The 23818-nt window shown below is 36.9% G+C and overlaps 1 protein-coding gene across 27 annotated transcripts in view; it reads left to right on the top strand.

Moving 5' to 3' along the window:
* The window catches only part of LOC108232288 (piggyBac transposable element-derived protein 4), a 128820-nt gene that overhangs the window by 48241 nt on the left and 56761 nt on the right, over nt 1–23818 (top strand). For all 27 annotated transcript variants that reach the window (XR_005234168.1, XR_001808455.3, XR_005234169.1 and 24 more), the window contains 2 exons: nt 6348–6459; nt 14187–14324. The gene's annotated coding sequence lies outside the window, so the exon portion shown is untranslated. The remainder of the gene's footprint in view (nt 1–6347; nt 6460–14186; nt 14325–23818) is intronic.

Genomic DNA, 23818 nt, shown 5'->3' on the forward strand with positions numbered 1-23818 from the left:
CTCTCTCTCTCTCTCTCTCAGCCTGGGTGGTCAGACTCTGTCTGGGCCTGTTTCTGTGCATGTTTGAGTTTCCTTCTGTCTCGGTTTTGGGTTTTATAATTAAGAATTTGTGGACAATAGCCTTCATTCACCTCATACCTGCTTTGATGTGGTAGTTTTTCTGCAAATTTAGGTCAAAATAATTTAGATTTCTCCAGTAGATGCTGACTAACCTCGACAAATTACTGACCAGCGTCACTTGAAATAGCAGAAATTTTAAAAAGCATCAATTTAAAGAAAGTTAGATGACATGAAAACATATAGAACAAGTAAAAGGTGCATTCGTGGTTATCATGTTTTCTTTTTATGCCTGGATACAAACTGTAACACCGCTGTCACTTTTCATTATCCTGTTATTTCAGCAGAGATACTAAATTTCTGCTGGAAATGACACTAGGCTATAGCAAGCTGCTGCTGCTATTTGCACTCACAAGTAGCTACAGAATTTAATGTAGAAAAAATGTGCAATGCAAAATTGATTGTAGTGTAAGAACCTTTGTGATTAGAGTGGCTTTAAGATGGTAGAAATCCACTATGGTCTTGGCCCCACTAATTTTTCAAGCATTCCACAGAACCCCACTTCAAAAGGTCTAAGCTATCACTTTAAGGGCTATTCAAATCCCTTACATCAACTAACCATGGTCAGATTAAATAACTGAATTTGCAGATGATATCACTATAGATTAGAATGGTGGTTACTGGAGCTTCCTGAGTTATTGGAGGAAGATGCCCAGTGAAACGGAGAAGCTGTGAAGTTTTTATGGTGTCTTCAGGTTGTCGGATCTGTTCAGTCTGAGTAAAAGCAGGGCAGAGAGCCAGTGTGTGAACTTGGTGGGTGTGCTGTGTGCACTTGCACCTCGTTTCCTCTGTGTCTTCTTGCCTCAGATTGGTCCCAGTTGGGCAGCTCTCCGAAAACAGAAACTAAAGTCTGCATTAATGCTCAAAAATAGATTAAAAAGGCGGAACGGTATGTATAGCAAATACATAGGCGGGAACATTAAGAGAGGAGCAGGACTGTATAAAAAGTTGCTGAGTCCTCTCCTTACACGTAGAGCGTCTATTTGATCTGAGGGTGGCCTCACACAGTTTGCTAGAAGTAGGAGGGCAGTCTGAGCTTGTTTTGTGGAAAGTGAGACCATCTAATCCTCCCAGGTCCTACATCAATATCTGAATGTTGTTGATGTGCTCTATTTTAAGGCAAAAGCTTTGAGAGGCCCTCTCTCTCTGTTTTTTTTTTTCCTTTTTTCCCCCCAATTCCTCTGCATGTGTGTGTGCTGCCAGAGGTCCTTCCACTGCACAACTATGTGAAAAATTAAGCTGGCTTGGTGAACTTTCCCTTAGGTTAATGATTCAGAAGGGGTGTTGGCAGACTAAATTATCGCCTTCTGAAAGGCTCCATTGAGAAATCAGCGCAATCAGAAAAATATATAGTGGCATGGAGAAAAAAAGAGAAAAAAAAACCCAGACAAACCTGGTCATTTTTTTTTATTGTGAATGACTAACTCTGTCTAAAATATTTAGAATTACAAAAAAAAAAGACCAACAACAAAAACAAATACAGTTTAGATGACTGCCATGGCAAACTGACTTTTAGAAAACACAAAAAATAGCTACAACTCAGACAATTTTAGAGATGTTGGCCTAAAACCTGGTGCAGTAGTAGGTGAGAGTCATTCACAACACATACTCTGAGCATGACATTTTGTAATATTTTATTTTAAGATGTGACCAAAAATACTACAACTCCCTTATTTCTCAGCATCAGATGATCTTGGTATAAAACTCTGGCATGAAAGTCAGCTGGCAATAAGCATTGCTTCAAGGAATGATGCACTTTTGATTTTTACAGTTTCAGAGGGATGCATAGCTGCTTAGAGGAGCCCATGCTCGCTAAAGATAGAAGAAAAAAAAGAAAAGAAAACTCCTCAAACATTCTTCTGGCTGAGTAATAATAGAAAATGTTACCGATGCTGTAATAGGAGTTATTTGAGACCTGAAATCACTGAAATTATGTAAATGTTTGAATGTTTTTTCTATCTTCATTCAAAAAATATTAGATCAAAAAGACTGATCTTGTTTTGCTTAAAATATTCAAAAGAATATTTTTGTGTACTCAATTCAAAATTTCAGAAATGTTTGTTTAAAAATAAGATGAATAAACAAAGTAACAAACCATACTAAGATGCATTTTAGGCACAACAACCTGTTTAAAGACTGGCACTAGACTTTCTTTTTCTTTGTTAAATGTAACAGAATAACATAAGGTAAGTGTGTGTGTGTGTGTATATATATATACATAAACTGTTTTAGAAGTAATGAATTGATGAAAAATTCTCTTTGAATTTCCTAATGTTCTTCTTCTGTTAGGAGGATTTCATTGTGCTCAGGCTAACCATGCAGACCTTAAATCACCTAACTGCTGTATTAGTTGGTTCAACTTCTGAGGAGTTTTGCACATGCACTTCTTTTGCCAGTCCTTCCAAATGAAAATCATGAGATGAAAAATCCCAAAGATGAAAGAGCAGAAAGTGAGCTAGTGTAATATGACAGCTAAATTGACAGCATTGGGCAGACTTAGCTGCCTGCTCAGAAGGTCTAATGAAAGGTTTCTTTGAGAGGCCATGTCAGCAGGTGAATGGAGGTGAAATTTGTAGGCTCCCCCTCGCCTCCCCCCTCTACCCACCTGTCTCCCACTCTATCTACCCCTGTCTTAGAGGCTGAGAAGAAAGCTTGTTTCTGGTTTGATAACTGGAGTTATTATCAGCTCCACTGGTGGTCTGAGACCTCTACAAGTGGGAGTCAAGGCCACTATCTATCTATCTATCTATCTATCTATCTATCTATCTATCTATCTATCTATCTATCTATCTATCTATCTATCTATCTATCTATCTATCTATCTATCTATCTATCTATCTATCTATCTATCTATCTATCTATCTATCTATCTATCTATCTATCTATCTATCTTTCTTTCTATTTGAAAACCTTTAGGCTTGTATCATCTATGGCTACCTAATGCTATAAGATTTCTGTCATATTTTAGACAAACTGATGTCTGTAAGCAACACTTTGTGTCTGTCCTGTCACACAGTTATTCCTTTACAACTAGATGCTAGATTTTATGGCGCATTGTGATTTATAGGAACATTAAAAGGCTGCTGTGAGTGTTTGCATTTTTATTTTATGTTTCCACCTGCACAAAAAGATGCTATGTCTTACTAGAGTGCTGTATTCTGGAGGAGCTTTGTGGTAGTGTGTACATTGGCACCTGAGATGTTTCCCTTGGCTACTCTATGCTTCAAAACCAGAAGTAAAATTGTTTTGTTGATAAAATGCTTCAGTGACCAAAAACCATTTTAGTCAAAAAACATTTTTTGATTGTGCCATAAATACTGACAACAGAATACATCATTGGTTTGACTGATTTGGACTGAAAACAGATAAAAAATGTAAATACATTTACATTGAATGAAACATGTTTGTAAATGGTCTTTTTGCAATCTTTTTGTATCTAAATAAATAGTTCTGTTCATTGTTCAAACTGCAGCTCAAGACAGAAATGGAATTTGACACCACCATACATCAAGCCTCTGGGCTAGTGAGAGACAATATGTTGTTCTAATATGCTAATTTTGCATTACAAAATCAGTGAAAATGAGCTAGTGAGATGATCACACCATTAAAACTTAGCATTAGCAATGTAGTATGCTAATGAGGCCAGATGGGACCATTCTGTTTGTGTAAATTAACTCCTTCTACTTCTTTGTCGTTAAACCTGGAAAGAAAATCCTTGATAGGCTTTTGAAAATATTGTTTTTATTAGAAATACAGTGAATTTCTGTGACATAAATTGACTGAAGACATATTATTAAAATAGAATGATCTCATAGCAAACATCTGCTTGCTTAGAGTAATCAACTCCCTGAAAGGTATTCATTTCAACCCAGTATTGGTATAGTTACAGTTTTTGAGGCAAAGTGGACCCCATCTCCATCCATCCATCCATCCATCCATCCATCCATCCATCCATCCATCCATCCATCCATCCATCCATCCATCCATCCATCCATCCATCCATCTTATATGTTTATAAATATGTGTATGTCTGTGGATAAATTTATGTACTGTCTCTAAGTTTTCTGTCAGCACTAAAATAGTATAGCAGACTTTACTTAAGTCTTTAGTCTGAGAATTTTTTAGTTAGTGCTGGAGGAATTTTGCAATTTCAATTTGTTTAACTGTGGTAACCATGACATACCTTAATGGAAGTCTTCAACCTTTTTGAACTTATTTTTGCAAACTGAGATAGTTTTTTATTCCAAATTACATTTATTGGCATTTTAGTCATTGTCAGTAAACATTTTAAATATATGTATATTTATTCTTTTGATCAATATTAAACCAAAAGATTATTTCTTGGAATACTATATGCTGTATATATGTATGTATGTGTGTGTGTGTGTGTGTGTGTGTGTGTGTGTGTGAGAGAGAGGGTGGGGGTGGGGGGGTATGTGTGCGTGTGTGTGTTTACACCCACAATTTTTTTCTGTTTCCATGAGAGATGACTTCTAATTATATTAGCAAAATCTTGTGAAAAAATGTAGGAACAATATGTTTCTCATAACAGAAACTACTAAGAAAAAGGAAATAATCATAGTTTAAGTCTCAATATACCTTTCAATCCAAAATAAGTAACCAAAATAAGTAATTTTTCATAAAACCCGATATTTGTATACAGCCAAAGTCATTATTACTTGTTCATTTCTGTCCTTAGGCATGTTCTGACTCTCTGGCTTCACAATCCAGGAAATATTCTAAGATCCATAACCCAGCATCAAGCTTTGCTTTTGGGCTTGAGTCCAGGTCTGCTCTTGGGAGGTCCAACAGCTCCTCCAAACCCCTCAAAAGTTGTTTTTTTCCTCTCTGTTTTTGAGGATTTTTGTTTTCAATCACATTGTCCCAGTCCCAAGAACAATTAGAAGCCATCGCAGAGCAGTTTATAAAAAGGGCAGAGCAACCAAATGTTGTCTTGGAAAGATGTATTTGTCCCTTGAGGGAGTAAGTTGGTTTGGAATATCAACATTGAAAGAAAAAAAAAAAAACAGTGCAACACAACAAAGGGAATATATTGTTTGCCTTTGAAAAATGTTACCACAAATCTTGTTTATTAAACTCTAATTCATCTAAAACTAAAATGAGGTTGGCCAAAAAACCTAAAGATATTCACACATATCAAATCTCTTCACCACTACAGAATAAGAACAGAATGTTTTACCAAATGTTAAAGAATGATTTCTAGCTTTCTTGGATTTTTTAAAACTTTAATCTACAGATAGCATCAGAGAAGAGGATGTTGCTAAACATTTTCATCACACAGTGCAAAGAAATCTTTATTGTTGTTTTCTGTGTATTATTTGTGTAGCTAAAGCCTTATGTTTTAAAGACCAGAAGTATAAAAGATAAAATCAGCAAAGACACCAAAAGGAGGTTGGGGTAGATAGAGGAATCAACAAAACATTAGATTTGAATTATGTAAATAATTGTTTTATATACCCCAGTCACTTAGACCCTGTCTAAAATACTCAGAATATGTTTTCAAGTGTATATTTGTGTCTCTGTTTATTTAAAAAAACTGACTGATTTTGATTAAATTGCTGAAATACACAGTGCGACTAGGTGACCAGCACATCCACATTAACAGCATATCCAAACAATTATAATCAAAGTTAAAGGGTTTAAATGGTAAAGTTAAAACTGTATGTGCATATGGATGAGATCTTTTGAAAATAGGAGTTTCTGAAAATAAAAAAAAATCTGTTGTAGTGTAAATTTAGCCGTACACGCCTATTTCTTCTCTCTCTTTTTTAGGAGCACCTCTTATTAATTCTAGAACTTCTTACATAGTGTTTTTGTTCAAATATGCATTTTTTGCTTATTATTGCTTTTGTTCTTTGCTGCAACCATAAGTTTTATTCAAAGATGGGGACAACAGAAATGTGATTTTGAACAACAGAATCATCTGTTATTCACTGAAGATGCAGCTTTTAAATCTATTTTTCTGCATTCTTCTCGTATTCAGTGCACATATTTACTATAATATTTTGTCTACAATAATCATAAATCTCATACAAACAACCGTAACATTACCAAACTGAAATTAACCAGTGATAATTAGCAATTACTTTCCAAATGTATAGAGCAAAAAGTTTTCAATTTTAAGGATTAAAATAACTTCATTGCACTTGTTAACCTTTTATCTGTACATATGATCCGTGTAAACACTGCTCTCTCTGCCCTTTTCCCAGCTATTATCTGGTCAGCATGAAGTCATTGTCTGGAGCCGAGCCCCATGATGTCATTTCCTTCACAAACAAGTCCAACTTCCTCTGGAGGGTTCATAACTGCTGAGTCTCACATGTGAGTTGCCCGTGGGACTTAACTATACTTCTCTGTAACCACCTACTGCTTAACACACGATTACTTTTATATTCAGTTTGTTAAGGGGCTAATTGAGACAATACTTTTTTTTACTGTAGCAGGTTTTGTTTAGCTCTAGTGTAAGTAGAAAAGATGTACAGGCTACATAAAATAAATGGTGTTTTAAAAATCTCCTTATATGCATGTTTAATTACCAAGCCCGAAAGCATATATTTATTTAATACTGTCTGTTTTGTTGCTGGGTTTTGGTGGGGCATTTTTTGGTTTGCACAGCACTGCTGATGAGTTGCACAAGTACTCCTAACATTCATGTCAGTGCTCAAACACCAAGAATGTGGATTTAACTCTACAGGTTTGTTCAAGCATCCCTTGTACTTCTGTAAATCAGCTAGGTATGAAATGTTTTTATAGGTTTTATGAAGTAAGGCACAGCTTTAATTGCCTGCAACAACATGAGCTACTTTACTGTAGCATTTAGCCGATGTAATCAAAATCTTGTTAGATTTTAAAGCTGCTGGTTGCTCACAGGGGGGAAATAGCCCTGTTTTCTTTGCCAAGTCCCCTCCTTGCACTGATTCTCATGGAAGGTTGATATGGGTTAGGAGTTTGGAGCTGCTACACACCCATGTGTTTTAACAGTTTTCCACCACATGTGTTATCAGCTGAGCCACAAATGTGGGAAAACCCCACAGTCAAAATGACATCATGCCCTGTGTAAATCTGGATATATTTGAACACACACGGGAGTCGCTGGGAGAGCGAAGGAAATGGGTGGAATCGTTCAAAACAGCTGAAACAAATGGAAAACAGAGTTACAGATACCTCCTTTTTAGGTGGGCTTATCAGTTTTGTCCGTCAAAAAGAATTAAAAGCAGGTGTGGAAAGATACACAATAAAGTCAGGGTAATACTGAAAGGTTACAGGAAAAGCTTTTTTTGCATGTGTTGTCAGTTCAGCAGTAATAATCAAGAAGATTAGTGCATGTGTGACAGTCTACTGTTTGACAAACAGGAGCGGAACTGAAAAATAGGAGGGAGTCTTTGGAAATGAGTGAACATTTAAGTATGAAAACAATGGAAACTACCACAGTGAAAAGTGTTTTTTTTGAGAGAGCAAAAAGTTCTTTCAGAATAGAAAATTGAGCATGTTGAAATATTTCCTTTAGTCAAGAATAAAACCTGTGATCATAGTGTCTCATCAGTGCTGAGCAATGCAATGTAAGATGGATGGTTTCTAAGCAGCAGGTCAGCAAGGTAGAATTGTCTAAGGTATGTGGGCTTTTTTTTTTAACAAAACACTGGTAACTCACTTGAAACCTAATAGTTTTTGGATTTTTTTACTGATCATCTTCTGTCTGAAGGTTAAATTTCAATCCATTCTTCCAACCTTCCACATATGAACACTTGGTCAAATTACCTTGATGTTAGAATTTAACAATATTTTTCAACAGAGCTCTCTCCAATTACATAACTGATGCTGTTAGAACACAGCCAAGTGCATAAAGACAACCAGAGTAACCTGGAAAATAAAGGAACCTGGTGCAGAATGAAAAGGTGTTTTGTTGGCATTTGATTTTAATACAGAAACAGTGGATTTGAGCCACTTTTTGAACAACTGAAGGCAAAATATCTAAAAGAAAGACTAACAATAACAGACAAGTCAGGCAACTCAAAAGCCCTGGCTGAAAGCACATTTGTCTACTCGCACACTTCTCGGGATTTGCCAATCCAATTTAGTTCTTAAACTTTAAATCTCATCCATGATTGCTAAAAGACTACAGGTAATTGGCTAATCATTGTGTTACTAGGAGTTGACTGATCATATGTGAAGGGTTGAGAAAATGCGTTGAAAGTTCAGCAAAAACTAAAGCAAAATTAAATTGGAGTTTATTCTTAAATCAGATGGTGTGTTTGTTTTACTTTCTAACAAAAGGCATGTTAATGATAAGAATATAATTAGCTGGTTTATGAATGTTGCTTCAAACCTTGGTTTGCCTTAACCGGTCTTTATGCAGTTTGTTCTCCCTGTACATGTGTTGGTTTCCCACGGGTACTTCAACTTCTTTCCAGTGTCTAAAAACATGCATTTTCTGTGGATTGAACACTCTAACTTGACCTTTTAAGTAAGTTTGTGCATGTATGGTATTGGTTCTATGATAAACTGATGACATGTCTGGGGTGTACCTCACCTCTCACCTTTTAACTGAAATAAAAATCTCCACTTTGGAAAGCATTCATGAAAATCTCTTTTCTTTTTCATGAAAAACTGTATGTGTTTGTCTGAGAGGTGCAAATGCAGTAGAAAATCTCTGTTTTTAAAAGTATCCAGAGTAGTGTCAGAGTAGTGTACACAGGGCCTCAAATGAAACATCATTTGTCACCTTTATATGATGGTTTTATGGCAATATTTATAGGTAAGTTTTTTACCCCAAATTATTAGGCAAATTCAGTGAATATTTTAAAATGCGAAAATAGTCAGTGTCATGTAAATACTACTTCCTTACAGCATTATCAAAAGATAAGTACTGATATGTTCACATTACCAAATTAAAAAAGGTAAAACTGTTAAAGATTACATCATCATCACCACTACCATAATCACTGCACTGATGAACATCACCAACAATTTCACCACTTAAAGCTCAAATTCAGTATCATAATGACTCATAGATTCAAAGGCCAGTTAGAATTATTTTAATTATTTTTATGAAGGTGTACAAGTGACAGATGAGGAGAAGGGAAATGGTTTGTAAATGATGCGATGTGTTGGCTTCTTTGCTGGAATTCTCAGCTGCTTCTTTGTGTGAATCTTTGTTGACATTATTCACGCACAGCTGAACAATAAGTGCCATCTGTAATCCCTCTGACATAAAACTGACATGTGTCTAGATGGTGCACAGTGCATGACACTGATGGGAATTGTTGGCACTGCCATAGGAGTCATCAGCTGTTTGGCGTTTTGGAAATGAATAAAGGGATTTTATGTTAGCTGAGTGGCAGACAAACCAGAGACCTGATCTATGGACTGTGACTGGAAGGATTCAAACAGTCTTTATGAAATGTTGTCATTTATCTGTGTGTGATGTCCCAAGGATAAGATTGCTTAATAAGCCCCTAGAGCGTGACTTCAGTTTGCTCAGCGGCTGAAATGGTGGCAGTTCAGCATTAGGTTTTATCATAAGAGGTGCAAAATCAAAGGCATATGAAACATTCTAACAACACTGAAGGGCTCCAGGTTAACATCCTGTCACCTACAAACTGTCAGGTTTTTCCTAGTAATGACCCAACGATGGAGACCAAGCAAAGGACTTAAAGAAAACTAAGATTTAATATAGAAAACAAAAAGGTGACTAAGCAGCAATATACTAAATACAAAAAACTAATCACAATCCTCCCAGAGACTGAAGCTAGAGGCGGAGATGAACTGTTACCCTTTCAGAAACTGGAGGCAGCAGAGACATGTCAGCACCCAGCGGGACCTCTTGGGGATGTGAGAGGCATCAGCATTCGACAGAACCCTCTTGGAGACCTAAGAGGTGTCAATGTCCAGGCAACTGGTGGGCTCAGTTGGAGCTACAGCACAGACGATGAGTTTGGATGTAGCACAATGGAACAAGGGGTCTCTCTCTCTCTGGTCAAGAACAGAATGGTGGTGGCATGATGCTCAGGGGTGGTAGATGTCGTTGAGCTCGGGTACTGAGACGGCATGGATCTTGGGTGCAGTGATAACATGGAGGTTGGGAGATGGCTCAGATGAGTAGAGGTAGGGGCACCAAAGGGGATAGCCTCACAATGGCGACAATGTGTGACTTTAAGTGACAGAACTCTGGAGGGTGGCTCAGCTCAAGAGGGGTGGCTGAATTCTGTGGTTGGAGGCGGAAGAAGTGAGCTTTTCTCCCTTCAGGAGATGAATTTCTGTTAACAGTCTGTGTTTGGAAAAGAATAATATTTTCTGTGATGAGGTAGGTAGTCCTTCAATATTACATGTATGTTGCGGGAAGTCATAAAAGCAGTGATGTTTGTTGATAATGAGAAGTTCCATGGGAGATACCTCTGCAAGGAACGGGTTCTCAAAGAACTAGGAGCCTGGTGGGTCCACTTGTGAGTCTGTCTTGTTTTGTGTAGGAAGGACCCAAGGATGCAGACCACATGAAGGACTCAAAGAAACTTAAGATTTACTTTTGAAAACAAAAAGCTGATGAAAAAAGGAGTTTATTTGCAAAAAAAAGTTTGATGTGGCTGCAAAATACTAAATGCAAAGAAACTAAATCACAAGGCACCCAGAAAAAACAGTGAGAGAGCCAGCCAGAGTCTAAGTACTGAGGGTGTAGTGAGGTAAGTGGTAACAGCTGAGTCTAATGATTACAAGTAACAGGTGTGAGATGAGGGGCAGGACTGAGAAGCAGGGCTGAGAGAAGAAATGCAATGAGAATAACTGGTAACACAGAGAGACAAACTGAACACAAGGGATCTCAAAAATTGAAACAGAAAATCAAGATAAAAACAATAATAAAACAAAACAGTAATCAATCACAACAAAAAACACCAATCAAACACAGATTATGACAGAGGCCATACAAACGCTAGAGGCAAATGAGTCGTACTGTTTGGGTTATTGCCAACTATCTCATATGTGATGTGTGTAAAACTCCAGGTTTAGCATCCTGAAAGTGACAGCCTGGTGGGAAATCATTACCATGGTGTTAGAAAGGTGTGTGTTTGTTAGGTGTCAGTGACTTTCTAAGCAGAAAGCAAATGTGGGTGTGAGTGTCTGTGTGGTAGAGGATGTGGCACTGTGGAACAACAACAAATATAATCTTACAAATACCAGTGGAAAATTCATGCATGCAGGCACACACACACACACAGTCTATAGAAGTAGAAGAGTTTCTACAGAAAATCAAGTAAATCAAGCAGGATGGTGTTATCTTGTTCCAATTTATGCATCAGTTTGTACGGATTGTGCACACATGCTTATTTGTAGCTGACTCATCCAGGTATTGACTGAGCTAATCTTATCCAAAGAAGGCAAAGTCTGCAACTTCAACCTCATACACTATCTTGTACATTTGACAGCTTCTTTCTATGAATCTCTGAAAGCTTTTACAGGTCTTTGGATTGATTTTGGCCAAAAACCAACCCACAAATACACACTTTTCAGCTTAAGGCACTTTCCCTGCTCTGTTACTTTGTTTTTCCCATAATGGGAACTAGATGCTGACTTACAAAATATCTATATGACACAACTACTATAAAAACCTGAGAGCTGAGAGGGTATGCTCACTGTTAGATTTTGCGATGAATGAAGAAGTCTGTGATGTTAAAGCAATTGTTCAGATTATTTGAAGTGGCGTTCTGTGGAAAGGTTATGACGATTTATCTTTTACCTGTTGAAGACAGCTGTTTGAGCAAAGTCAAGCTGACAAACTAAATATTAGTTCTGACTGGAGTGACAAGCTAATGGCTAGTCACAGTTCTGCCACCTTAAAATAATTCTGACCTCAAAACATTTATAGCTATTCCTTAGATTTTTATGATTATTTGAAAGTACAAAAAGCGGCAGCAATTCACTTTGGTCTTGACCCCATTCCAACTAACCACACAATCCAATTAGAATTACCTGTTCATAGATTTTCATTAGAGTTATCACTACAAGTTTATTTAGATCATCACTGAAGTCATTGGGAAAACACTTTACATGCATGTCTTTTCATAAACGTTCATTTATGTTTCCTTTTATTTTTCACAAAGCTAATAAAAAAGTAGAACAGAGGACACTTGATTCTCTTTGGCATTTCTCCTGTTTTGTTCTCTCTTTATTGTCCAACAATAGCTATTGTAGAGTCCATAAAGCTTGCGGTAATATATGGATGTTAACATCCTGAATCACTGGTATCGTGAATCTTTCAGACAAAGACAAAAACTTAAGACATGAGGAAAATGTTTAGCATCCAAACACCAGCTTCATGCAGCAGATGCTGAGACTGACTCAGTCCTCAAAAAAGTGATGGGGTCTTTGTATGATTAATGAAAATTTGATGCGTCACGTGTTCTCTGTAGTTGACAGGGTTTTTTTTTGGGTTCCCCAAGGCACAATACACAGTTTGTGACTCATCTTAGTCATGCTATTGGTTATAGAAATACAACACTGTGCATTGTTGTGATTTCAATGGGTGAATAATCTATTAAATGAATCACAGGGTAAGTGAACCATGTGCCTCATCAGCTTAAAAGTGTAACAGAGCCAACTGCATGATTTTATAACAAGTAACTGTTTGTAGTCACATCCTTGTGCAATTCATCAGTAAACTGTAGATTCTATAAACTATGAGAAAACGTAAAAAATCACTTTGTGTAAACATGGGTAATGTCCACATGGTTGAGCTCTCCAAAGTTTAAAGAAGTTAGGAGAATGTGTGAACAGGATGGTGGATAGAAATTCTATTTCTCCAATTTTAGCATCTCTCCATTAATTTCCCATAAAGAATAGAATTTAAAACTTACTTCTAACATACAAAGCTCTCAACAACCAAGCTCCAACTTATATTAAAGATTTTATTGTTCCACATTTTCCTAACAGAGCACTTCCCTCTTAGACTGACTGCAGGTTTATTGTTGTTCCTAGAGTTTATAAAAGTAGAATAGGAGGAAGAGCATTCAGTTCTCAGGCTCCTCTCTTGTCAAACCAACTTCCAGTTTCTGTCCATGAAACTGACATCTTGTCTATTTCTAAGACAGGTTTAATACCTTCCCTTTCAATTAAATCCTATAGTCAGGGTTGACTTAGGTTTCCTGAGCTATCCCTAAATTATGCTGCTATAAGCATAGACTGCTGGAGGACATCCTGACCACATTTCCTCACTTTAGTTTACTCTCTCCCCTGTACATGTCTGTACATGAAATTATTGCTGCCATTGACATCTGTTTTTCTTTGTTTTTGTGCCTATAGAAACCACACCTGAACCAGTACTTACTATGTTTGTCTGTCTCTTTCCTATACACTCAACCCTCTGCTTGTTAAAGCAGATGGCCACTCATCTTGAGCCAGGTTCTGTTAGAGGTTTCTTCCTGTTAAAAGTGAGTCGTTCCCCTCCGCTGTCACTAATGTGCTACTCAGGATGGGGCATAACGGCAAAATTAAGTTTTGACGCAATCTGCTGGCTTCATTAGATAGACAACTTTTACTAATTGCCATTTTAGAGTGTACTATATGTAGATGTATTGTAATGTTATGAATGAATTGACTGTAATTGGATTTGAATCTGGATCAGAATTGGATTTATGATTTGGATTTGTTTCTTTAGTATTTCTTTAGAGATGACTTTTGTTGTGAATTGGGTCTACATAACTGAACTGAAATCAAATTATCTGAGGAAAGCAGGTCTTCAGTGATTGGGAGCATCCTGTAACGCAGTTGCCAAATCAGTTTTGGAAGCCATTACAACAGATTCAAACAGACAGACGTACTGTTGAGATTGTCTTATGCCTTCTGGAATGTCAGCTCTTCCTTGTTGATCCAGTTGCCATAAAAACCCCAATCAAGCCACAAGTCAACAATGAATGACTCCAAACAAGCTGGATTATTGCTCTAATTAAGCCGTAATAAGCCCTTATTAAACGGCCGCAGGCCTCGTTAGGCGCTTCATTAAGCCATTTCATCTTTTTACTCCTTCATTAAGTCTCCTTTCTTCTCTCTTTTCTTTTCAGGGAGTGTGGGAGTAGTGAGGTCTGGGAGATCACGACCTTAATTCTCTCCAAGACAGACGGTTTAATTAACACTGCGGAATTCCTCACTGAGTCCAGACCTCTACAATAAGAATGTACTGAGGGAATTGAATTGCACAGGTAAGGCACTATTCTAATGTGGGTTTTAGTGGCAATATATACTAATTATCTCTAAGGTTACTTCAACTGTGTTTACTGCCTCTGTGAAGTAATTACCTGCATTACCGACTGGACTGTATACAAACATGCAAAATAGAAGTATACAAATAATTTAACAGTTTTTTTGAGAAATAACTTGTAATACACACAATTGTATGTAAATAAGAATGTTGTTTTTTTGCTACTTATTTATTTTATTTTTTTACCAATGATTTATTTCTTTTGAATTTAATCAAACTGACAAGGAACAAAAATAGATTGTTGTTGTTAGTTACCTTTTATTGCAGTTTTCCTCCAGTCAAAACAAACTTTTTTAGCTGCAGGAGTTCAAAACGGTTCTAAAACCCCTGTGGGGGCTGTTTGCACTTTGAAACTGGAAATGCTGACCTATTAAACCTCCAAACAAGTCTGACAGTGAAAATGAAGAGAATGAAATATTTATCAGATAGCAGGCAGCTCAGTGACTCACCAAATGCTTCAGAAAAAACTCAGCAGCAATGTAGCCTTGTTCACAAAGTTTAAATTTACACATACATGCACTTTTTAAGGTGGTTTGGTGGTTTGCTGTTCTGTTCAGTCTTATTGGTTTATTCAAAGTTTCCATCATTTTTTCATTCATTCCTTCCATCAGTTGTGTTTACTCTAAACAGTGTACTGGTTTCAGAATGTAATGCCATTTAAAGTAGCATTGCTACATAGCGTTAATACTTTTCAAAGAGAAAATATACAGGTATTACACCGTTTTATTTGGGTTTGTTGTGGGTGAGTGAGGAGCCCTTGTGGCAAATGTGCCACAAATTATTCACCAAACAATTTTCAAGATTGTATTTTGTAACCCATCACATGAATTTTCAGCCCTTAAACTAAAAGAAACAAAGTTTAGTTTGACCAAAGTGATGAGCTAATTGCTAATCCCAGCACGGCCAAGACCAAAGTGGATTGCTGTCTGACAACAACTCTAATCTGAAACAAAATTCACAGCAGTTCGTGCAAATGCTCTTTTACATCGCCATCGGTTTTGGATTAGTTATTTACAACGACTTCTGTGGTTACTTTCAAGTGCAAACAGCAGCAGCAGCTAGTGCAACCTAGGGCCACTTCCTGCAGAATTTTAAAATGCTGTTGAAAAAGTGAGTAATGCAAAACTGTCAGTGATGTAAAGGTTTATATAATGTGGTTTATATAAACCTCTAAGAAATTCTTAAGATTGAAGATGTTTAAAGATGGCTAAAATCTAATTCATTCTTGACTCTGTTTGGATTAGCTTAGGTCATCAGTTCATTCAGAATTAAACTCCATTTCCTCAAATTGAGGTTATTTACAGCAGGTAAAATATTAATTTGTGAAATATTATTAATATTCAGGCATCACTTGAAGTGCTGCAGCTAGCAGCTGCTGCCCTTATTTCAATTTGCTAATAATTATACAATTAAAAGTAAAATAAAAAATGCAATTCAAACTGACAGGGCTGTAAAAGTTTATAAAACTGTGTTTGCATGAACCAAAAGTTGTTTAATATGTCAACAATCCACTTTGGTGTTGGCACCCCTTGGATTAGTACGTAGCTTGTCACTCTGGTCAGAATTAAATTTCTCCAAACTGAGAACATTCAAAGAGCAATTTACAACAAGTAAGATGGTACTAGTTTGTAACTTTTCCACAGAAGCCCATTTAAAAAGAACCAAGCTGTCATTTTTAAAGCACTACTTGTGAAAAAAAACATACAAAATCTTTCCCCTAACGCTAAAAAGTTAAAGATAATATTTAGTAACACCTGCATGCATTTCGCTTCTGTTGTGCGTGGGGTTGGGGTGGGGGTGTTTCCTCCCGCTAGTTGGAAGATTATAGATTGGAACCTTGTGCACGTGGGCCATATTCCAGTTTCACGTGCAAAAAAAGCATCACCTGGCAGTGTTTTCTGTTACAGAAAGTTATACCCCTGGGAGTCCTGTGGGACAGGTGTCGTAGGTCATCCACCGAGAGGTTTTTTTTTTGTTATCAGTAACAGATAGGCTGGCCTATCAAGTTAGAAAGATAGGCAGGGACTCCTGTTACATAGGACATATATGTTAGTGAGTGTCATTGCAGGTGGGTATGGTAACAAAGGTCAACGAAGAAATGAGTAAAACATGGAAATAATAATTAAAAAAACTTTAATTTTTGACTGATTGAGGTTAATGTGTGCTGCTCAAGTTTTACTCAGGTAGTAGAGACTTAGATCTAATCTCCTGTATAATGAAGTTGCATTTGTTATGGGAATGCATTTTTTTTCTTCTACACAAAGGTTACTTTTAAAGATTGTTTTAAAGTTAGCTTAGCTGCAAGCCTGTGCATTTTGTAGTTATATTCAGGGATAAAACAGGTCTCCAGAGAAAAAATACACAGCTGGGAGCAGCCTATTCTCTTTTCAATACCCTCTAGATTATAACCAACCAACACACACACACACAAATCACATGATGCCAGCATCTTAAAGATGGAAGAAATTTAGAAATGGGACATCTGTTAGTGTGAGATTATTATTCTAGGTTTGTTCAAGCTGTATCCATGAGGTGTTATATTTGCTTTGATTGACCAATTTGACCACAAATAGTTTACTAACTAATATTAGGGTAATATTGCAGGATACTGGCCCTCCAGGACCAGGACTGGACACCACTGTTGTAGGGAAAAGTGAGACATCCTGCCAGCATTCTCTATTATGTCCTACCTCTTTGAGAAAGGAAAAATAATTAGGTGGGTGTAACTCTGACAACTTTGTGCAGATGTTCCTGATGCTTCTTTTTTTAAATGTCATATGTGAGGTCTGGGCCGTAAATTACTTGGAATGGAAGGATAATGGATTTGGTCAAGTTGACTGCATGGTTAACTGGTTTAAATGTTTCTTGAAATTAAGCCATTGGGTTTAGCAAATAAAATAAAACATCAGCATAGAAACATAAATTGTGTTGTACATTTACTCTTTGTTTTCTTGATATTGTGCTTGTTTTTCTTTTCCCATATTGCTTTGCAAATAGTGAGGGAGACAACTGGTGTTTCTGTTTTGACCCCTGTTGAAGTTTATTGTTTGATATTTCAACAAAGATGAGGAAGAAGAAGAAAATCATGAGCTGTTTTAGCTTTTTTATTTCCTTAATGTGTCCTCCAGCTGTTTTGACCATGCAGAGTACATAACATGAAAAAAATGGAAGAAAGGCAGTCATCTGTTGTAGCCTATTCTTCAGATGATCATTGTGTATAAGTGTTATACCCAAGTATATTAAATTCATGGCACATAGTGTGAACTGCAATAAACAGTCTCAAATCTCACAGTCACAAGTTCATATAATGTCCTCTAAATTTATGGCAGTATGACCGGTTGTGTGTGCATATTACCCATAGAGAAGCTGGCATAGAGATAATGTGTGTATGTTTATGCGCGTGGCCATGTGTTTGTTTGTTTACTGGCAGTCTGGATCCTGCTGAGGTGACAGATGTTCGTGGCAGTGACAAGCCGAGACACAGTGTCCAAATTAATCCACTGGTGTGTGTGTGTGCGTATATATATATATATTTGTGTGTGTGTGTGAAAAGGAAAGGGTGCCAATGCAGAAAGTCAGAAAGCTGTCCTTCACTTGTCTTCAGTGTTTGTGTGTATGTGTGTGAGTGTATGTTTAAAGGTGGATGATATGCTTTAGCGCACAAAGACAGAACTTCCTCTTTCAGCCAAGAAGTGATGAAGTTTCCCAGAGCTTGTGTAGACGTCCAAACTTCAGGACTCGCCCTCTGTCTCCTTCTGTTTTTTTTTTCTTTTCTTTTTTCTCATTCTGCTTTTGTTGTTTTGGTTTTCTGCCAAATTCCTGTAGTCCGTCTCTGCTTAGCTGTTTCTTCCTTACGCTGAGATAGATTAGATAAGTCTGCTGAGACATTCATACAGCACTGACACCTACTCAACAGACACCATAAATAGATTCATATACACCACAAGCTGTTGATGCTGTCTGAGGATGCAGATAAACATGCACCCACACACAAGGAAGTGCGGATTTGGACGTTATACAAAAAGTGTAGCTCCTGCAAAGGAAGAGACATGAGAAACACACACACACACACCCTCTATATGTCAAATGATTAGTTACACAATTAGAGCTATGAGTCTCTGTCAAAAGCAGAAGTTCTGCCTGTTTATATCTTTAAGTGAGGAGAAATGAAACTTGTGAAACTACAGTTGAAAACATGTGCCAGTGGAGGTGTTTTACATATCTGAAAATACAAATCATGACTGATACACCAGATAGTCTTTTACTGTCATAAATATTAAGTGTGCCATGTTTGACATAAAATAACTGGTGCACAGTTTTGGTAATATTATGTCTAAACTAAATCTGCACATTTCTGAGGGACCTTATGTTGAACTCAAAGATCTTGTCGACTAAGCAAGCGAACCATTAGCTGAGTGTTTTAATTGGCTGCAATTGTAGCTGTAGTCAACTCAATGAAGACGATCAAAGGCGAGCGATTACGAGACCCTGGTCACCAGCCCTTGGGGTTGAACCTCAGACTGAGACACACACACAAACTTGTATATTATATTTGCATTCACCCACATGTTTCCTGTGTGTTTCATGTAAGACAGCCTTTCTTCCTTCTCCTCTATTTGGAGAGGAAGTGCAGGTCTAATGACTTTTCCTATGCGTCACAAACACTGCATGTGGGAGGCAAACAGCTCTACTTCACATGTGTTCATGTGAGATCCTTTGGCATTTACGTATGAGTGTGTGTGAAGGGCTTGACATATGCACATTTACTGCGCATTTGTTAGAAGCTTCATTTTGTATTCATGCACTTGTGTGTTTTTGAGAAGTTTCACATTGAATTTGCTGGTGTTTTTAAGAGCAAAAGTTATGCGTGTAGTTTTTATGTTTTTTACAGGCAATTTGCAGCTCTGTGAGTGTGCTGGGTATGTGCGCAGTTTGTGGTTGGAAGAGTTTCTTCTTGTTTTTTTTGTGAACAGATGCAAATAAGACCTCTCACAGGTTATAAAAACAGCTTTTTGTGTCTCATTAGAATCAGGTTGAAAATTTCGGTCAGAATTTGTTCCAGTTATATATTTAATGTTTCTTTATAATGGATGCTTGCAAGGCTTCTCCTAGTTTTAGGAGTTTCATTGTGTCATCTTGGAGGTTTAAAGGTACATCCTACCAGGAAGTAGCCAATGTTTTAGAAAAAATGTTTACAGAGTTAGGATTTAAAGTTATGTTTTATGTGTGTAATCCTAAGATCTTGGTCATTGTTTCCTGTTTTACTTTGTAAGAATTTACCTCTTGTAATTTTTGACTGTTTTACTTCCTGTTTCATTTTGTAGAAGCAGTTTGTTTAAACATTACTGCTGGATTTACTTCATTTTACTTTTTTTTTCTTTAAAAAAATTAAATAAAATAATAAAAAAAAGCTTTTACCAGTGCTAAATTGTTGTGTTAGTTGGTTTTTCTTACCATGGCCTCACCAATTTTATTGCTTGTTTCTTGAATACTCTGCAACATCTTCATTGATTAGTTTTTCAGTTTGTCCTATGTGTTTTTCTGTTCTGCATTTGGATCTGACAGCCTTCATACTGTGACAGAATGATCCAGCCAGACAGACCCAGCAAAAATCACAGCAACAAAGCTTGTCGGAATTAAAATATTTTGTTTTATTAGCATATTTAGCATTTTATTAGTCAGTATTGATGCAAGAAAATATGCAGTTGCTATGATAGCAGACGCAGAGTGGCAAGAATCTCAATAAATATTTTAAATACTAATATTTTCTGCACCTTGCTAAAAAACAACAACAAAAAACCCCAAAAAACCCAAAACGAGCAGCTGTCACAGTGGATACGGTGCCTTTAGTTGAAGTCAAAGATTCCAATATTTTTAGAGCTGATAAAAACTGTGCTGTTATAGTTGTGAAGCTATGCCGTCTCAGGTATAATATGAACATTTCAACAATCAGTTATGTTTTTATCTGCTCCTACCCAGCAGTGTTGTGTCTCACATGGTGTACTTGGTACACTAATATGAGTTGTTATGGCACATACTGTTGTGAGAAAATGACTTTATAAAGACTTCACTATACCTTTGTATGGCCTTTCAAACACATGCAATGTGACCAATAAATACATTCCAATTACTTAAACATGCTAATAATGCCATTAATGCTGTATAGAATACCAATAATGGCCCCTCAAGCTCCAACTTCAGCAGATGTTCACATCTTATTTTAGGCCAAAAAGGAAAAGAAAGAAGTGTTTTATTCAACCTGGGCTGTTCTCATGCTGAAAATGTAGGCGGGGGAAGCATTATTTTAAAAAAAGCAGAATAAAAAACAGTCAATTTATTGGATCTGAGGCCTTTGCTGAACTCTTTCAAATTCTTCACTTTCCATTTTTTTTTTACCTTTGCTCCCTTGTGCCAACTCAATCACATCTCTACTATGTCTTAGGCTGATCAACACCCACTCACCTTTCCCTCATCCATCTCTCTCCCTCTCAGTCATGTGTTTTCCTGTGTTTTTTTTTCTTTCTTCCTTTTCTGTCCTTGCCTGGCAGTTCAACTCTGCCTTCCATCTTTTTATTCCCAGCAACCTTCAAGGAACCCTGGCTCAGCTCTGTTTACTTGCTAACAGCTTTCTCCTCTTTGTGCAGCTCCCATTAGGTGATGGAGTTTATTTGTCGACAAGAATCACTAAAAGTACCAGGAAACAACCTTTAAATTGATGCAAATTTGGATCCCTTTATGAAAAATTAGTAAATGGACTGTTTCGTGTGGAGAACATTGTGCTGCCTGAGTTCTCTTCTTTTTGCTAATGTTCTCTGTTGTAGTTTCAACCACTCAAATCTATTCTCAGTCAAGCATTTTACATAATATCCTTGACTGCATAAATTTTACTTGGCACATTACAAAATCACTGGCATGCTATTTCATTGACACTTTATCCACTGACTCATGGGTTGACTTTATTTTAACATATTGTACCATATATACAATAAATATGATTTAACTCTGCTTTTAGTTTTTGCATCTTTCAATCACAAGTGCACCTCAAAGGACTTCACAGAACATACATCTAAACCTAGAATGTGCCAAAGAGTATCAGTATGATATTACAAAAAGATTACTCTTATAAAATCTCTCTATAAATGCTTTATATTGCAGTTATTAGTATGTAAGCACATTAAGTATGAAAAATCTCTTATATGTTTATTTTTACTTTCTGCCACAGTCAAATGCTACACTTCTAAAGTTTAATCTAACATTTTGCTTGGAGCTCATCTTCTTCTTATTTTTTTTCAAATTTGTTACTCAGCTTGTGTAAAATAATCTATTTAGTTGTTTCTGACAAATATTTGATGTTGTAAATCAATTATTATTTAACAGTTGATGATTAGGATATAATCTTTCATATTTTTTTACAATTATTTTAACTGCCTCTTGATAGTTTATAAAGTGCTTACGATCTAATAATTGCCCGCTGCCATGAAAAAGGCGCGCGACTGTGTAACTGCCTGTGTTTCATGACCCTGAGGACAGATTTCGATGAAACTCTCAGAAAGTAATCACTGGATGTACGTCTACAAAAGATTAACTTTTGGAGTCAACCCAATTCAAGATGTCCACCACAGCTAATTAAACTTAGTAATTGCAAAAATGGCTACAACCCAGTCGATTTTACAGATATTGACCTAAAATTTGGTGTGGCGATAGATGAGTGGCAACCCCATCGCAAAGTGTGTGAGATCTTTGTTTAAAACCTTGGCTTACGAGGTGACGGGTAGTATACAATTCTGCAAGGAATGCTAGTTTATTATTAACTTGTTTGATTACCAATTTATTTTCGTTTGCAGGGGGAGTTTTCAGTGTGATCTTGATGTAACGTTTCCATCAGAAAAATGTTCAAGGAGTTTTTTTTCTCCTCTCCTGCTTTGCTCTCCTGCTCTCTTCAGCATTTTATACCCTCTGTCTTTTAGCTTCTTTTCATTAGACTGAAGCTGCTGCTGCAGTCGAATAGAGTTCAGTTGAGGTTAGAGAGATGGAGAGTGCAACACTGGGATTTACAAATTAGCACAGCAGTAACAAGAAAAAAGATAAGTCCCCCTAATCTATAATAGTAGTGATAATAATAGGGCAATTTATTTATACAGCATTAGCATAAATTACATCAATATTCATCGACTTACCAAATAAAAATCGTGTTTGTGCATTTGACATTTCAGCAGTATCTTGAGCCATGTGTTTTCGTGAGATTGTTAGTTTAAACACACTTCTCTGAAAAGTTATAGATGTAAGTGAAAAAGGATCCAGCCAAATAACTGTGGACTGAGGGGTGGGGGACACAGAGGCAAATGCACACACAGACTAAACCCTGAAGTCATAGGCAGGAAGCTGATATTTTCCCAGACTTACTTGACTTTTTTTGGATTTTGATCCAACAGTTTTGCAGCTTCCTCTGAGGGGCTAATAATACAACAGAGCCATTGTGCAACATGGTGTTTCCCCTCGCCTGATTTAGCAAGAGAGAAGGCGTTTGAATGCAATCGTTCCACTCCCAGTGTGGTTAGTTAGAGTTTTTACTGCCATCAGATTTGATTATCACACCACATCATAATGTGCCCTTTAAGTCTGACACCAATGAATGTGAATACAGAGAGAACAATTCCCTTTTCTTGTTGCTACGGCACAGTTCTCCATTTTTGTTTAATTTTAAAAAATCTTTATTTATTTATTTATTTATTTATTTATTTTCATCTTTCTCAGCAGTTGAAAGTTATCCCATTTTAGCTGTTTAGAAATCAGGTGAAATGTTGTACGACTAACATGTCTGCTGTGCAAGAAATACTTTGTTTCAAAATCACTGGTGGTGTAAAGGTAGCAGCATTTGATGATGGAGGCTTTTGCAGACATAGATCTCACCATCGCGATCCTGGTGGGGATTTCATGATGGAGTGCCTAAGATGAGCTGGGATTTACCAGCCTTTTATTTTACCACTACAAACCAGCTGCACACAGACAATAACTGGAAAAGGCTTGTAACAGTCAAGTCAAGCTCTGGTGTTTTCTACAATGGACTCACAAAGTCTGGTTGGGACATTCTAAACTTGCACACATCTGTACATCTTTAGCTTGCTGATTTAAGCAAAATAGTTTATCCTAAGATTACATTAGATTACTTTAAATTAGATTCTTTCTTTAAAAAAAATGATTTTGACATCAAAAATGCAGTTTTATTCCAATAGGAACTGTGTAGGGGTCCAAATGGACTTTTGCCTGGGAGGTTGATGAGAGATGTTCAACTGATTCTGGTGCATGGATCAAATGGGGTTGTTCCAGGGCTAAACCAGAACCAGGGTTTACTTCTATTTCCATCGTTGAAAGCACAGGCTCTACTGCTATGAAAAGCAAGTACGATCTCAGCACCAACTCTTTAAAAACAATAAA

The sequence above is a fragment of the Kryptolebias marmoratus genome, linkage group LG16 (assembly GCF_001649575.2).
Source record: "Kryptolebias marmoratus isolate JLee-2015 linkage group LG16, ASM164957v2, whole genome shotgun sequence".
In the NCBI taxonomy this organism is placed as follows: Eukaryota; Metazoa; Chordata; class Actinopteri; order Cyprinodontiformes; family Rivulidae; genus Kryptolebias; species Kryptolebias marmoratus.